The sequence below is a fragment of the Mandrillus leucophaeus genome, unplaced genomic scaffold (assembly GCF_000951045.1).
Source record: "Mandrillus leucophaeus isolate KB7577 unplaced genomic scaffold, Mleu.le_1.0 Scaffold6, whole genome shotgun sequence".
NCBI classification, from domain to species: Eukaryota; Metazoa; Chordata; class Mammalia; order Primates; family Cercopithecidae; genus Mandrillus; species Mandrillus leucophaeus.
Window position 1 is genome coordinate 10664739 of NW_012106474.1, and position 13332 is coordinate 10678070.

The window sequence follows — 13332 nt, forward strand, 5'->3', positions numbered from 1 at the left end:
ACTTCTCCTAAATAGGAAAAAAAAACCTGGAAATGATAATACGACACCAACACTTCTAAGAAGAGAACAGAAAAATACATATGCCTTGATGCTATGCCCTGATAGTGCCATTATGTAACTGAATTTTCTTAATTTCTTATCCCAAGATGTGCTTTTTACCTAAACATTGTCTTTTTAGAATAGCATAACACCATTTGTCCTAACTGCTACCTAGTCGATATAAATATTTTTTTTTCATTTGTCCTGAAACTTCTAAAGAGAATCTAAAGGAACTCTATGTAACCTGTGTCCTGCATGCTCTGAGTGACATTATATCACCAGAAAGAAAAACAGTAAGGAATGAAAGTCAAACAAAAACATTCTAGGCTTTTTGGTAATGCTCTATAGTTTACCATCAAAAAATTAACCAGTAAATCATGGCTTTATTTTGGTTTATGGTTTTCAAGATCTTACAAAGTGTGTGTGTGTGTGTGTGTGTGTGTGTGTGTGTGTGTTGGAATAGGCCATCTCACTAGAAAGATGCTGGTTGGAATTTAGTCATTGGCACAAGGGTTCCCATAGTCTTTTTCCTATGTCAGGCCTATGCTGGGATCAGTTACATGGATGCAGCATGGAGCCTCCCAACCTGGGTGAACATGGATCTGAGTCATAAGACAACAGGTCTGAACTCAATTCATGCGTTTATGACAGTTACATCTGGTTTCATTTATCCTTATTATAAAATTAATAATAGTCTGCAGATGCAGTCTTTTCTAGTTCAGATTATATCTGCTGCATCTAACATTGTAATGTGTAGATCTTCAAAGAATAACTTTCAATTTTAGAGATTCTAAATTGTTTCAAGCTAATCTCAATGTTTTAACAAGAGTTGGTGTTCTCACATAGGAATGTTTCTGCTATTATAAGATAAGATGAATTATCCAAAGAATTGGGTTGTCATTGGAAATTCTACCTTTTAAAATATCTCCTTTAAAACTGTTATTTTCTGTGAGCTAGAGAGCCATTTAGAAAATGCCCTTTACACTTTGGTAAAAACCAGTAGATGAAAGCAATGATTCCAAATTCACCATTCAGTCATGTGTGGAGCTCTGGGCACAGTGAGCTGGGGAGTAACAAGTTAAGTCAAAAACTCCTTCTCTGATCTGGAGGTGTTATAATATAAAATAGACAAGAGAGTGGATATGTTCAAACAGGTATGAGTGAAGGACGCCCTAAGCACCTTGAAGAGGGGACTGTTTCATTAATGTGTGTCCTCAGCTCTCTGCACAGTAAATATTGAGTCGGTGATAAAACCTGAAGCAGGAAAGGAGCGCTGCGTCAGAACTCACTAGCTTAGCGTGGCTTCCGCACCCTCTGCTCTAGCAGCTTACCAGGACCACTTTCCCATCCCTCACCTGGAAGTCCTCAAACAGAGTCTCAGTCTTCTGAGTCAGCATCAATTGCTGATGTTCATTCTCAGGCCAATGACTCCATTTTTCCCTCATTTCTTCCATTCCATTTCCTGTCTCTTGCTCACTATTGATGACATAGGCCCAACACCCTTCACCTGGTCCATAAATAAGTCTTTACTTCCAATTGTCCAGTGACTCGGACCTCAGACTTGAGCATATCCTCTTCCGTGACCCTCTTCCATTCCGCACATTATCTTTGTTTTCAGATTCCAGGCCTCTTCTCTCTCGACACTTCTCAAAAAAACTCCTTTTGCTTTTGTACTTACTGGACATGATAGTTAATTGACATTTTTAAAGTCACTAACCAAACACAAAAACAGCAAATACAATGGAGGCAAACACTTTGTGAGCTTAGACCAAAAGGACAGCACAGAGGTAGTGAAGTGACCTTTGACAGGTTCTTTCACTACAGTAGCTTTACTCATGCCTATGGAAGTTCTTAAAATAAAAATTGATACATACAGAACCCTTTTTTTTTTTTTTTTGAGACAGAGTCGCACTCTGTTGCCCAGGCTGGTGCAGTGGCAAAATCTCTGCTCACTGCAACCTGTGCCTCCCAGGTTCAAGCGATTCCCCTGCCTCCGCCTCCCCAGTAGTTGGGATTACGAGGGCGAGCCACCACACCTGGCTAATTATTAGTATTATTATTATTTTTTTTTTTGTACTTTTAGTAGAGACAGGATTTCATGGCTGATCTCGACCTCCTGACGTCAGGTGATCCACCTGCCTTGGCCTCCCAAAGTGCTGGGATTACAGGTGTGAGCCACAGCGTGCAGCTGATACAGGAACTTGTAAACACACAAATGCAGACAGGTGAAAGTTTTTCCTACGATAATCTTCAGCTTTGACACGCTGAAGATATCCGTGTCTATTGAGCTTCATTTTCTAGTTGATAAGTGCTTGCTTAAAACAAATTTTTGGGCCGGGCGTGGTGTCTCACACCTGTAATCCTAGCACTTTGGGAGGCTAAGGCAGGTGGATCACGAGGTCAAGAGATTTAGACCATCCAGGCCAGCATGGTGAAACCCGGTCTTTACTAAAAATACAAAAAAAATTAGCCAGGCATGGTGGTGGGCGCCTGTATTCCCAGCTACTTGGGAGGCTGAGGCAAGAGAATCACTTGAACCCGGAAGGTGGAGGTTGCAGGGAGCTGAGATTGCACAACTGCACTCCAGCCTGGCAACAGAGTGAGACTCCATCTAAAAAAACAAACAACAACAACAACAAAAGAAACTGTCCATAAATGAACTTCTTATCAAAATGTGCAGGATGAAGGGCTGGATTTAACTGTCTGGAGTTGCTTATACTGGGGCCATGGTGCAGTCACCTGAGCGGCACACCAAGGTTCAAGGTCTCTGTGTTTTAGAGGCAGCTGGTTGAACGCTTGTGATGCTGCTCTTCAAAACATGAAGAGCAAATTTGAGCTCATTGGTAGAACTCTCTGACAGATGAGAAGTACTCAGATTCATCATTTTGGCTAATTAAAATAAAGAATAATTACTAATTCTCATGTGATAAAATGCAAAGATCTGGGCAATCAAACCAGAGTGTAATTAACAATATACTCAAAGCTGTGTGGGTTTTCCCCCATCCTAGAAGCTATTAGTTGTCCTTTAAATTGGATTTTTGTTTTATTTTAAAATCTCTTTCAAATGTATCTCACCCCAGCATATACACTCTAAATATATAAAAGCAGTGATGCTATATAAAAGCAGTGATGAATTTAAGTGGCAATACTTAGAGTGCTTACAAAATTATTGAGTTTTATTTTTTATAAGAATTTGAAATATGCCTTTCAGTAATGAATGCAATTATGCCTATACTAAGATGAATAAGAGAAACGAAATGCACAGTACTCAAGTGACAACGGAAATTACTGAAATGAATTTAAAATACAAAAAAAAAAAAACAAAAACAAAAAATACCATTAAGTACTTGTAAAAATATAAACTCTTTTCTGTTCCCCTGCCCCATTCCACTTTATCCCCAGCCCTTCTCTTTACCTCATTTTTAAGTAATTGTGTCCATTTAATAAATTCCTCAGTTTAAGGAATTGCATCAATTCCTAAAGTCCAATGACTTATATTTATTTAATAATTGTTTTGGATATGATTTATTTTCCCAAACTTAATAGTGCCTGAATATGCCCCCAAGGAAGGCCAGTTTACAGAACGCATTCTATGACGAAGTATGGGGTACAAATATAAATTCCAAAAGTTTCCAGTTTATAAACAGGGGAGTGCTCCATAATTGTTCATGTCTATAAATTGTTTGGAACTCAGAATTCTTTTCTCCTAAAGAAACCTCATTAACCATGATAATTAGGTGCCCAGCTGAGCCTCTAGGCCCTATTTAACTAGGCCTTATCTGATCGGGATGTGCCTAATCTGAGTGCCCTTTTTGGTTGCATCCACTTGGGGGATAACAATCCCACAGATTCTCTTTCCCCCGACGTTAACTAGACATTGACATGTTCACTCGGGTAACCAACCAACCACCATAATCTATGGAAAAACAAATTAAAGGGAGCACAAAATTCCATCTCCTTCACTTCCTTCCTTTCCCTTCTCTGGTGTCAACCAAGGACAAACTTTTGAGAGCAGCAAGAGAAAGAAAATAATGGATAAGCATCCCTTTTCACTCTGAGAGCCTCCCATTCCCAGTGGCCGCTCATGTGTTGACCCGCCAAATTAAATTTATGATCTGAGGGATGCTGGATGTTGAAAACACCCACCCTCTAAAATGTATCATCACAAGCACTCAAAATATAGGTCAATAACAAAGGAAGAACTTTATGACATTCAAAGATGGAGGCAAAGCACCAAGAATATACACACAATTCAGAATTTTTAAGTTGTTTTGACATCGTAACAACATACAAATAGGAAAAATGAGAATTGTTTTTCATCTTTTGTTACTGCATGTTCTACCTTGTCCTCTGTCTCAAATCTCCCAAATGACCACAGAAAATCTACTGCAGAGCAGCGCTGATTAGATCTAGTGCAGGAAGTGACGCCATCGTGTGGACAGTCATGGAGGTGTCACAGGAAAGAGAGGTCGGGGAGGGTGTTCAGAGAGCCTGCGGATCTGGGCTTAAGTGCTTATGGCAGATCTTTCAAGGTGGGAAACTGTTTGGAGTTGAGCAGATCAATGACAAAGTAGTTTGGGGTCAGTGGACACAGTAAGGCAAAGTCCTAAGGAAGCCTTCATAAGGAAACTGTTGTCTTATACAAGAGCTATTGCCTAGGTGAACCGTCTGATTTCCTGTTAAGAGAAATGGCTACTCAGATGAGCAAACTGTCTGGTTAAATTATTTGCAGAAGTTTCTTGAAGCAAACAGTGAAGTTATTTATTGCTTTACAAGCTTATCTTCCAGGGAAGGATTTTTCTGGAACAAATAATTAGGTCTCAGTGGTCTCAGTTCTCAGCCCCAGTAGGTGGGCTGTGTGTATGCAGGTGCTTTCGATTCTCATCTGCAGCCAAGCAGCTGCTTGGATTCCTCAGACACTCCAGGCTTTGGCCCCTTTGATTCCAAGCCACCTCCTCCTCTTCTTTTTTTTATACCTCTTTGGTTGCTCTCTGCTCACTTGGCTCTTTCTACATCTACTTGGTTTGTGGATGTACGTCTTGTTTCTTCTGCAAGCTCCAGGAAGGCACAATCCCTGCCTAATTCATTTATGATTTCTCTATGGCCCCTGGCGTTATGCATAGTAAATGTACACTGAAGAGTTGTTCAATGAAGAATCAATGAATATTTGCTTGGAATTCACCTCCTGCTAATAAAGATAATATTATTATTGGTGAAATGAAAATTTCTGGTTGTGTCTCATTATGAATGAGACTGATTCTTCCCTGGCACCTCATTGGAAGATAGATAATCTCGTAGCCACTAGAAGTTGACCCAGCAGGGGTGTTTGGATTAATACAGCAGCTACAACAAACCAGAAAATATCAATCTGCATCAATTTTGATAAAAATTATGAAATCACAGCTATCTGAGCTTCATACACACTATGTTGAGCTCCTAGAAGATACTTCGCATGCCTCTGGGCTGGTAACTGCCTCATCTACAAGTAAGAAATTGAATAAATAATATTTCATGGCTTCTTTCAGCTTATTCTGAAAGCATCAAAATTTACAAAGTTTCATGCTATACTACTCAGATAAGTTATGCCTAGTAATTAGTGGTTGTATGGAAGGTTTTCCTTCTCCAAACTACATTCATGCTTATATATGTTCATAAACTCAGGTCTATACGTTATTGAATTTTTATTCAGTCTTTTCCAAGGTTATTTTTAGATGTACTTTAAAGTTTTCATCTAGAGTTTTTTATTATGAAAAGTTCCAGACATCCAGTTAGATATTTAAAATAGCATAATCAATGTCCATGTACACACTACCCAGCTTTGATAACTTCATTAGTTTAGTTCTTTTTCGGCCTCGATTTCACCATCTTTAAAATGGGGATAAAAATAGTACCTGCCTTACAGGGTCGTCTTGAGGATTAAATGAACTACATGCAAAACACTGTGAAGAGTGTTTTGTTCCTACTAAGTGTCACAGAAGTATTAGCTTTTCTTATTAGCAATGATTGTAATACACTTTAGAGACAGATTTGAATAGCACTGCCCTTCTATGCTCCTGTTCCTCTCTACCCTTCCCCTGAATTTGATACATACTTCAGGGGCGTTTACCAATTGCATGCATTATTTTATATTCTTAGTATATTTGTATGCATCGACATTGTTTAATAGATTCTTTAAACTTTCTATAAATGACATTGCATTGTGCATAAATGATTGCAACATTTTTCTCACCTTTATGATTTTGAGATTTATCTGTTTTGATATATTTCACTCTAGCTAACTCATATTAACTCATTCCCTAAACATCTTTGCTTCAGTGTCATGGTCTCAATCAGAAATGAACACCTAATTTTACATTAGCCAACCCTACCCTTTATACTGTTGTATTTTCTCTTTTCCACACAGTACTAATGACCATCCCAAATGTTACATCATTTACCTACTTATTAGTTTATTTTTATTGTCTCTCACCCCTTTAGAATGCGAGCTCTGATGAGGGATTTTTGTCTGTTTAATTTTTCACAGATGCGACCCCAGTGCCCTAATAGTGCCTGGCACAAAGTGGGTGCACAACAGGCTATTTGTTGAGTGATTTTATCTCTTTTCCTGTTGATGGTCATTTTAGATGTGTCTTTTTGTTGTTGCTGTTATTACAAAAATGTTGCAGTAAATATTCTATTACGTATCTCCCTGTATAACCATGTAAGTTTCCCTCCAGTGTGTAAACCTATAAGTAGGTGTTAGGTGGAAGGTGAATATCTTCAGGATTCTCCTTAACTGGCTTAGGATATCTTGAGACAGCAAGTATTGGCTATTGAGAAAGAATGCACGAATAATCCTTTATAAATAAAAACCCATCAGCAGAGAGAAATGATTAAAATAAGCTTGGCTTTATTTATGAAAATGATAATGCTTTGAACTTGATTATATAAAGTCCTACTGCTGACTGAATGCAATTGCTCTGTCAAGATAGCTTAGTGAGTTTTCCATGGATCCTATTAACGCCTGGCTCTCAGACTAATTCAGAAATGGCTACTTCAGAACAGTGTTTGGCGACCCTAATCAACCTGGCTTAGCTGGATGAGCGAGCAGCCCACTGGATTCCTTCGCTGCTGCAGCCCAGCCTGCAGATGTGGCCCACGCTCTCTGGCTTGTGCTTCAGAGGTCAGTGTTCAGTCTCGCTGCATTGTCTTTGATCACACTGAATCATCATTTATTTTTTATGCCATTTCATCGTTAGTCGGTTTCCTTTTCTAAGTTGTACTTAGGGGGGAAATGGAAGGTTACTGTAATTGTCAAGCCCACATTAGGGATTCTAAGCGATAGCCAAGAGAGAAATTAATCCTCAAAGCGTTTCGCACCAAACAGCAGCAATCTGCAAATTGCAGATTATTTGCGTCATATGGCCGGTGCCGGGAGCACATCAGAGAGCTGAAATCCATTTCCATTTCTATCCCAAGCCTGGGTGCTCACGATTTTCCATTGAACCCAAAGGATATCACAATTGCTCCTGTGATGATTTGCAAGGAAATTAAAAGCAAAAATAGTGATTGAAGACTCATGTGGTTTTTAATGCTTCTCAATGGAATATATTTTCCAAATGAGTTTTCCCTGCTTTACAGCATGATTGTTGAGGAAATTCACCAAAAGCTTTCTGAAAACATTGTGGCTCAGTTAATCTCTCAAAGGTATTTGTTTTGTTTTGTTTTGTTTTGTTTTGGGTTGCTTTTTCTCAGTAGCTGTCAGTGACTTTGTGGAAATGCTACACAACTTTGTGACGCATTTTCACTGAGGAGCTTCCCAGTTAGATGATAAAATGACCTTTAAGGTATAGCAACAGAATGAAAGTAAATGTTGATTACAGATACTAATTGAAATAAAAGGCCCGGTTTCGACGTTGTCTTTAACAAAAAAAAAAAAAAAAAATCAATCCTGTCTTTACATGCTTTTTAACAAATTCGCTTATTCATTTTTAATACCAAAAAGCTTCATTGAACACCAATGAGCTCAGATTTTTAGAAAACACAGGCAACAGATGAGTGAGAGGTTTAATAACTGGAGGAAAAACACAACAGAAGAACATAAACCTGTGAGCATGGCATGAGGATAGCCCGGAACGAGGTGAAATTCTCTTTTAAATTGCCAAAGACAGCAGGATGGGCTTTAAAAGTGGAATCCAGGACAAGAAAAGAGGGAAAAGATAGAAAAGAATAGGCTCTTATCAAGAAAGGTAACACAGTGTCAATAGGTAAAAACACTGCTCTATTTCTGTGTGTTCTGTTTTCTTGAGCAAAGAGAATATTTCCCATGTTAGAAAGGACAGAATAACAATTTAAGGAGAACCTTGTGCTTAAGAAAAGTGAGGACAGAATATGGCATATACAAATATTTTCAGTGCCAGTAGATGTCCAAACACTTCTATTAGAGTCTCAGAGATGCTGCCGAGAATCTTTGAGATCCAATAAAGAGGTCAGAGTTCTGGAGGTGATTTTTTTTAACTTTTCACAATGAGGAAAGACTGAATCTCAAAAGTTGAAAAGCAGTGAGTTTCATACCAGTTTCACCCATCAAGCACCCAAAGGAGAAAAAATCATGTGAGAACTTACTCACGTATTACGTAAGGAATACTCATTACATAAAATAATATGTGGTCATTAAGAGTCAATGCAGATTTACCAAAAATGAGTGCAAAAGAACCCATATGTGAGGGAGGTGATGCTTAAAGGGCATGGAAGGATTGGACATGGTCTCTGTCGCTCCAAATCCAGAAGTAGTACTGTGGTTTTTATTTGTCAGGCTCATTTCTTCCTCCCTGCCACCTCCGCCCCCTCCACTAACGTTTTCCTGTCTCCCTACACGAATGCATTCTGTGTGCCCGTCTTGCAGTTCTAGTTTTGTTATTTTTAAGCCCCATCTTCACACTGAGTTTATATCTGGCCATTTCCTATACTAATGTTCCTGTGATGAGCACAGTTTGCAGATAGCCGTCCACGGTCTTCTTAAATATCTTGACCCCTTCCAGCTCTTCTCATCTAAGTCTACGCTGTGTCTGGTCTTGTTTGGTGGGTTTTTTGAATCTACCAGGTGTTTCAAGTAATTACGTAGTCTTCTGTGAAAGATGTTTATATATGAGCTATCATCAACATCAGTCCTTTCGCTTGTATCTTAGGAGACGGCCAGAATACACATTCTGAAGATAAGCTAATTTAAAATATTGTTTCTTATTTTACCCAGGATTAAAATAAGTCAAAGCCATTTTCTCAGGTTTGAGTGACATAAAAGACCACTTGTAAAGAAACAAAAAATTCTCCAAAACACCCAAGGTTGAATGAAATTATTTTTAAGACAATACGGCTTAAATGCATCTAGATATAAACTGAGCTATAAATACTTTATGCTTATACAACTAGAAGGCCCAAATAAAAACATATCAATTAAGTATAAGTGAAAGTACAAGACCAAAATATTCTGATGGACTCTATCAATTTAATATGGCAGAGGCCATCATTTTACCGACACTAAAGCAGTGCTTGGGATCCAAACAGGGCCCTGAGGGGTTGGCCCAGATTCGTTCCATCTCAGCAGGCCTGGGACCCTGAGCTGCAGGCTGCCTCCCTTCCCCCACCACTTCTCCTGTGACTCTACCCTTCCGACATTCGGCCCCAGACCATGGGACGTGACTGGTGGGGGAAGCCTCCCTTGCATTCTATCCACTCCTTTCTCATTTATTTCAGCAAACTAAACTACGATGACTTGCTCCCAAAGAGATCAAAAGCACAGGAACTGACTTGAGGCTGAATTTCATAGCAGTTTTTGGTTGAATTGAAGCCAATCAAATGCTCCAGAATATACACTTTTACTATCGTTTAGGTAATCATCAGAATAACAACACCAAAATGAATAACTTCTCAAAAAGAATCTCCAGCCTGCAGGTCTTCATGGACTCTAGTTGGAGAAGCAACTCAAGCTCAAGCATCTGTTTCTCACTTGAAGGATCTAGTTTTCCTTCTCTACAGTACCAGACACGCCTGTGGAAACTAACGTATTATGTTTTCCACTAAAATATTCACCTTGGGTTATTTGTTTATTTATTTATTGAGACAGAGTCTTGCTCTTGTCGCCCAGGCTAGAGTGCAGTGGCACAATCTTGCCCCACTGCAACCTCCACCTCCCAGGTTCAAGTGATTCTCCTGCCTCAGCCTCCCAAGTAACTGGGATTACAGGTGCCCACCACCACGTCTGATTAATTTTTGTATTTTTAGGAGAAATGGCGTTTCACCATGTTGGCCAGGCTGGTCTCAAACTCCTGACCTCGTGATCCTCCCACCTCAACCTCCCAAAGTGCTGGGATTACAGGTGTGAGCCACCACACCTGGCCAGGATTTTTATTTATTTTCTTGGTGGATCACCTGTTTACACTTATGTTTAAATTTTGTGCACATTTTTATAATCTTTTGTACTACTCAGTAAACATTTATGAAGTACTTTCTCAAAGTATGAAATGTTATATAATATAGGCTAAAACTATGTTCCAGCATTTTACATGGCCATAGAATTTTGGGATTGGAATGAACTCAGTGTTAGTCAGGGTTCTCCCAAGAAACAGGACCTTTCTGTCTATAGGATCTATAAAGAGAAAGAGACAGGAAGACATTTACTGGGGGAACGGCTCACACAATTATGGCAGCCAAGCAGTCCCGCAATCTGCCATCTGTAAGCTGGAAAACCAGGAAAGCTTTTGGTCTAATTCAGTCTCAGTCTGAAGGCCTGAGAACTAGGGGCGGCAGGTTTGGGGGTCATGTATGTCTTGCAGTCAGGAGGCCTGAGAACCAGGAAATCTGATCTTTAAGGCTCTAGAAGAGAAAGAGCATTCGTCGTTCTCTGCCTTCTTGTTCTGTGCAGACCCTCAGTACCCTCAGTGGATGGGACGATGCCTGCTCACATTGCTGAGGGTGGATCTTCTTGGTCCACTGATTCGGATGCCAGTCTCTCCCAAAAACAGTCTCACACACACACCCAGAAATAACATGTTATCAACTATCTGGGCACCCCTTAGCCCAGTCAAGTAGACACATAAATTCATCATTGTACCCAGTAAAATTCCTCTCTAAAATATCTTGCATAAGTATCCATTTCGTGTGTGTTGAAAAACCTGCAGTTACTATCTTATAAGACAATTTATTCCATTTTTTCTGTTGGTTTAAATCCTACTCTCTGAAACAATGTACAAATCTAATCTTTATTGCAGTGAGTACCTTCATCTGTGTGAATACAGGTTTTCTCAGTCCTCAGCTTGCTCTCCCCCAGACAAACACTCTCAGGGCTTCTGACCACTGTCACATCACAATGCTGAGGAATATGAGAAATGGCTCCATCGTTTAGTTGATATATTCTGTATACAATCCAGTTTCCTTAATAGGAAGTTTAATAGATTATGTAATCCATAGGTCTTATCTCAAAGAAACAGATTTTTATATCAATTTTGTTTCTGGAGAGAATAATATAAATGAGCAAGTTACAGTGTCTTATGCCTATAATCGCAGCACTTTGGGAGGCTGAAGTGGGAGGATCACTTGAGCCCAGGAGTTTGAGACCAGCCTGGACAGCATAGTGAGATCCCATCTCTACAAAAATTAGGAAAAAAAAGGAACTTAGCCAGGCTTGGTAGTGCACACACCTGTAGTCCCAGCTACTCAGGAAGCTGAAGCAAGAGGTACCTTCAGCCAGTAGGTCAAGGCTGCAGTGAACCATGATTACGCGCTGCATCCCAACCTGGAGTAAGACCCTGACTCAAAAAAATAATAGTATAAATCACTACAAGCTAATATCGAGGAATAGTTCTATTGAAAAGACAGGGATGCAACACATTTTAAATGATATTAAGCATATACTGGCCTAAATTGTATGTATCTATACATTTGGGCCTTGAACAATGTAAGGCTTAGGAACACCAACATCCCTGAAGTCAAAAAACTATGTGGAGCTTTTGACTCCCCCAAAACTTAACTACTAATAGCCTGCTGTTGACTAGAAGCCCTGCCTATAACATCAATAGTCTATGAACACATATTTTATAGATTATATGTATTATATACTGTATTCTTAAAGTAAGCTAGAGAAAGGAAAATGTTAGTAAGAAAAATCCTAAGGAAGAGAAAATGTATTAACTACCCATTAAGTGACAGTGGATCATCATAAAGGTTTTCATCTTCATTGTCTTCACAGCTGGTGGCTGAGGAGGAGGAGCGGGGGGAAGGGTTGGTCCTGCTGTCTCAGGGGTAGCAGAGGCAGAAGAAAAATCTGTGTATAAGTGGACCCACAAAGTTCAAGCCCATGTTGTTCCAGGGTCAACTGTATTTTATTTTACATAGAATATGTATTATATTATATATATTATATTATTATATGTAAATATATATATTTAGGCCAATTTTTATATTAATTTTATAATTATATAAAATTATATATTTACATATATAATTTTTATATGAGTTATGTAAAAATATATAACTCATAGCTATACATTAAATATAATTATATAATTATATTTTATACATGTATTTTAATTCCGTGTGTGTATATGTGTGTGTGTATATGTGTATGTGTGTATATACACAAATGCACACATATACATATATATATTCATTTATTTATTTAATCTATTTACTTACTTCGTTTTACAACTGAAGAAGGAAAATATGAAAGTTTGAAGGGGCTTGGATTGATTGGGTGGAACAAGAAAGTGATGGGCACCAGAATTGCTGGGGCCTTCTCTCTTGGTCCTTGTCTCTTGGTCCTTCTGTAAGATGGCCTTTCCAAACTTAAACACAGGACCTAATAGGTCTTCACAAAGCCTCTTGACAAAACCAGGCAAGGTACTAACCCCCAGCTGAGCCCTCCAAAGAATGGATGTCCTGCTACCCTATCTTTGCTCTTACCTCTCCATGAGCAGGCCCCTGGCCTTAAGGGTGAGCAAACAGGACATGATGAATAAGTCAGAGCCTGTGGTCACCAACTTCCCTACTCTGGCCCCATGGAATCCTGGCTGTATGTGAGGAACCAGTGACATGCTGGACACGTTTCTAAGAACCAGAGTGGCATGATATCCTAAGGCCAGATCACAATCAGAGGGGAGAGAAGGCCTGGCTAGAGTCACATGCAACTGTTTTCTAAAGAGGTGCAGTTGGAGGCCAGGCAGTGGCCATAGCTCTTTTGAAGGTTTGGCTTTTTTTGTGGTTGGTTAGATGTGTGTTTTTCAGGTACACATCTGTGTCCTCCCAAAAGGCAACACTGGC

General features: G+C 39.3%; 1 protein-coding gene across 1 annotated transcript in view; it reads left to right on the top strand.

Annotated features, from left to right (window-relative positions):
- Positions 1-13332, top strand: part of PARK2 (parkin RBR E3 ubiquitin protein ligase) — a 1293247-nt gene that overhangs the window by 1257367 nt on the left and 22548 nt on the right. The window lies entirely within an intron of this gene.